Source organism: Pipra filicauda, unplaced genomic scaffold (genome assembly GCF_003945595.2).
Source record: "Pipra filicauda isolate LSUMZ 115617 unplaced genomic scaffold, ASM394559v2 scaffold816_size96748_pilon, whole genome shotgun sequence".
Classification (NCBI taxonomy): Eukaryota; Metazoa; Chordata; class Aves; order Passeriformes; family Pipridae; genus Pipra; species Pipra filicauda.
The window spans coordinates 92,954-96,747 of NW_024104994.1; the positions used below are offsets into that span (position 1 = coordinate 92,954).

Here is a 3,794-nt window from a genome sequence, read left to right on the forward strand (position 1 = left end):
GTTCCTTCCTACCTGAATTGTTTTGTATTTGTGTGGTGCTGACAGGATTTTTGTGTGCTTCACTAAAATAAATAAAATAGAAAACATCAAACACTTGTCAAGGAGAAAGAAATGCAGTTCTGTTTCCAATTCTGACAGCAACTTGCTGGACAACCTTTAGGAAATCATGTAATGTTGGAAAGAAGAGCTTTGTCGTGTGTGAGGTCAGTGGAGTTGGCTGAGAGTGGAAAAAGGGAGAGAATTGTGAGAAACAGAGTCTCAGAATAAAATAATTTTTCAAATTAGAATTTATTATATAGTAGAAGCAAGCAGGTCTGGGTGGCAGTGGGGTCTTGCTCCTAGACTTGCCACTCTGATACAGTTTGTGTGCCTGATATTTATTTCAAACATCCCATACGTATTCATTACATCACAAACATATACATTTTACATCACTATTCCAGGTATTCAACATATGTTTATTTTTAGAACTAAGACTAATTTGTTATCTCTACGGCAAGTTATAAATTCATATGTTCTTTGACAAAAGGCGCCAGCAGGCTACTGACCCGACCTGGTTTGGGCATAATTCCTGGCTAGGAGGACAGGGGAGGTGATGGTCTGTTTTATGTCTTTATGAGGGTGTAATTAAGTTTTACAATCCGTTTGTTTTTCTTCTTTCCTGAGGTTACATTAACCCATTTGTTTCCCATTTGTTTCCTTTGCTGACACGAATTAGGACTTGTGTTTATTACAGAATGAAGGCAGGGCCTAATTCAGGAGAGAGGATCCCATACTCTGGGAATAGTAGAATAATAAGTGTGTTCAGTGCTTCTCTTGTCTCAGCCCTTTAGGTGAGGGAGCCCAGAGCTTTGAGGTATCAGAGAGCAATCTCCATTTGCAGACTTCTGCTCAAAAAATCTGTCAGAATCACAACATTTTAATGATCTTGCAGGGGTTTTTTTATTACCACATGGAAGATTCAAACATGGAAGCGATTTATACAACTCTGCCACACAAATCCTTGTCCTCAGTGGTTTCCCAGTCAGGTCCCAACAGCACTCACTGATGTGCCAGTTCTGGCTGCAACAACTGGATAAGATTTCATCAGGGATTTGAATATTATTATTATTTACCACAGCCCAAGTGAGAATAAATACTACACATATTTTGCCACAAGAAACAATCTCTGTCCCACTGACCAGTCTGGATCGGACTGAGAGAGGCAGGTAAAATACTATGAAAATTATAACATATTATCTTTAAAAAAATTAACTCCCAGAAGCACAGATTCATCCTATCAAACCTGGCAAATCTGAAAGCCTATAAAGCATTCACAGTTTTCCTAAATAGTCTTTGTACAAGATTATCCTAAACAACTGTGGCAAACTGCACCAATTTCTTGGGGTTCTTACTAATCAAAAGAAAGTTATGACAGGGGATAGCAAGAAAATTCCATCCTGCCTGGGTATCTTGCAGTTATAAAAAGTACAGGGAAAAAAGAAAATAATCAAGCATTCTCCTCCTTTCCCCAAAGTAAAATTTTGGACACATAGCTCTTCTACCACTCAATTATATTCATCTTTGTTTGTAATGTATTCTATGTTAATTATTTATTTGCTGTTCCAGTTCACTGACAGGCCATGATTTTTTACAGGGAAAATGATCTCTGAAACAGTGTGAATGTGAGGATTGTTCCACGTTCCTTTTGTCCTGGCAAACGCAAACTGATCAGTAGTCTGTGCACCTGGAATACATTCTTTTTCTCATGAATTTTGGAGAGCAGATGGCGCCAGTGGAACTTGACTGGAGGCATCAGAAGCTGAAAAACAAAGAGATTAGGGCTTCTGGGGTTTAACAGCAATCACTTTTCTGAAGTGCTGGTTGGGAAGAGGAGGGGAAAAATTATTACAGAGAGGCCAACTGTTGTAGTGTCCTTGAAAAGAGACACTGAGTGTTATTCACCTCTGCTGGGAGACAACAAATCCAGCAGAGAGGAAGCCCAGCTGTGCATATGTGGAACTCCAGCTGCAGTCAGAGCCTCATTGTCCAGGACAGGAATTGGTATCACAACACTGGACGAGAGACAACTGTTTATTTAGGTGATGCATGAGACAGAAATCTCTGTTAATTTTTATCATCATTAATTTGAATAGACCATTAACTATTGGAACTGTATGCTGTCAAATATTTCTAAAGGAACATAAAGACTTAAAGGTGCATAGAAAAGCCTTAGAGGAAAAAAAAAAAAAAAAGAAAAGAAAGAAACACCTCAAGAACTTATTTCGGCTCTTCGAGTTGTTTGTTCTCATATAGGGCTGTAACCTTGGCTCCAAACTTGCTTCCCAGGGACTTGCACCTCTCTGACAAAGCCACACACCTGACTTTTCCATACCCCCAGGCTCTGGCTGAGCAGCACCTGTTGTTCTGTGCTGAAATTCAAGTGATTTCTGTGCTGGAAGTGATGTGCACATGTGCCTTGGTCAGTTGTAACCACAAATGGTTGATTGGCATCGAGACATGTGTTGGTCTCTTGGGGGAAACAACTGGAGCTGTTCTCTTGAATCAGCAGAAACACTTAATTGTAGCTGTGACATCTTATTGGAGGTTATGTGTGGAAGGCATGATGGATTTTCACATCCCTACCAGTTGTAAGAAAATGCTAAACTTTGCTCTTGCAAAGAATGTAATTTTTCCTGAAGAATTATTGAGGATATTCTCCCACTCTCCGAAAATTAAGGAGTCTTTTATCTGTTTTCAGTGCATGGAAACTGAACTCTCTCATTCCTCATTGTCAAAAGAGGAGATGTATTTTAATTTCTATGCGTTCACTTATGCAAAAATGCATTTGGGTCAAGAAAAAATACGATGAAAACAAGAAAGGTGTTACATAAAAGCTTAATAGTATCAATAGCTGAAGTATCTGAAGTGGATACCTTAAACAGCAAAACCTTCACTGTGTGTCCCAGAGCCCTCACTGCCACCAGGGATGCTCCAGCTGCTTGGCAGTCAGAAACTCCTGTCACCCAGGACATCCCTTTGTGCTCTGGGAGAATTCCAGTCATAACTGTCACTGCAGTACCTGGTGCCAGGGATGGCCGTGGGTTCCTCAAGGTGTTCCTGCGCCAGCCCAGCCCACAGCGGTGCTTTGGTCAGCAGTGATTTTTACTGCTGTGTGTGTGTGCATATACATATATATGTATATGTGTATATACTCTGTGTGTGCATATAGAGTCACAAATCACAGAGTGGTTTGGGCTGGAAGGGACCTCAAAGCTCATCCAGTCCCTCCCCTGCCATGGGCAGGGACACCTTCCACTAGCCCAGGTTGCTCCAAGCCCCATCCGACCTGGCCTTGGAGAATTCCAGGGATCCAGGGGCAGCCACAGCTTCTCTGGGCAACCTGTGCCAGGGCCTCCCCACCCTCACAACCAAGAATTCCTTCCCAAAATCCCAAGAATTCCTTCCCAAAATCCCATCTAACCCTGCCCTCTGGCAGTGGGAAGCCATTCCCCCTTGTCCTGTCCCTCCAGCCCTTGTCTCTCTCCAGCTCTCTTGGAGCACCTTCAGGGACTGGAAGGGTCCCTAAGGTCTCCTGGAGCTTTCTCGTGCCCAGGCTGTCCTCCCCACCTCTCCCCGCCGCCTCCACAGGTCATGGATGCCGAGGACACGCTGGATACCAATGGATACCAGGGGATATCCCGGCCCCTCCCGGCCCGCACCGAGCATGCGCGGCGCCTGTCGCGGGGCACGCCGGGAGCTGTAGTCCCTGCGGGCCGCCGGGGGGGGAAGTCCGCGCCTGCGCAGGTGGCGGC

The 3,794-nt window shown here is 43.8% G+C and overlaps 1 long non-coding RNA gene across 1 annotated transcript; it reads right to left on the reverse strand.

Moving 5' to 3' along the window:
• Positions 1 to 917: 917 nt before the first annotated feature.
• LOC120325069 lies at positions 918 to 3,681 on the reverse strand. The gene is made up of 3 exons (XR_005566879.1): positions 3,610 to 3,681; positions 1,945 to 2,054; positions 918 to 1,801 (listed from the first exon to the last, which is right to left on the reverse strand). It is a non-coding gene; the product is annotated as an uncharacterized LOC120325069 (long non-coding RNA).
• Positions 3,682 to 3,794: the final 113 nt, after the last annotated feature.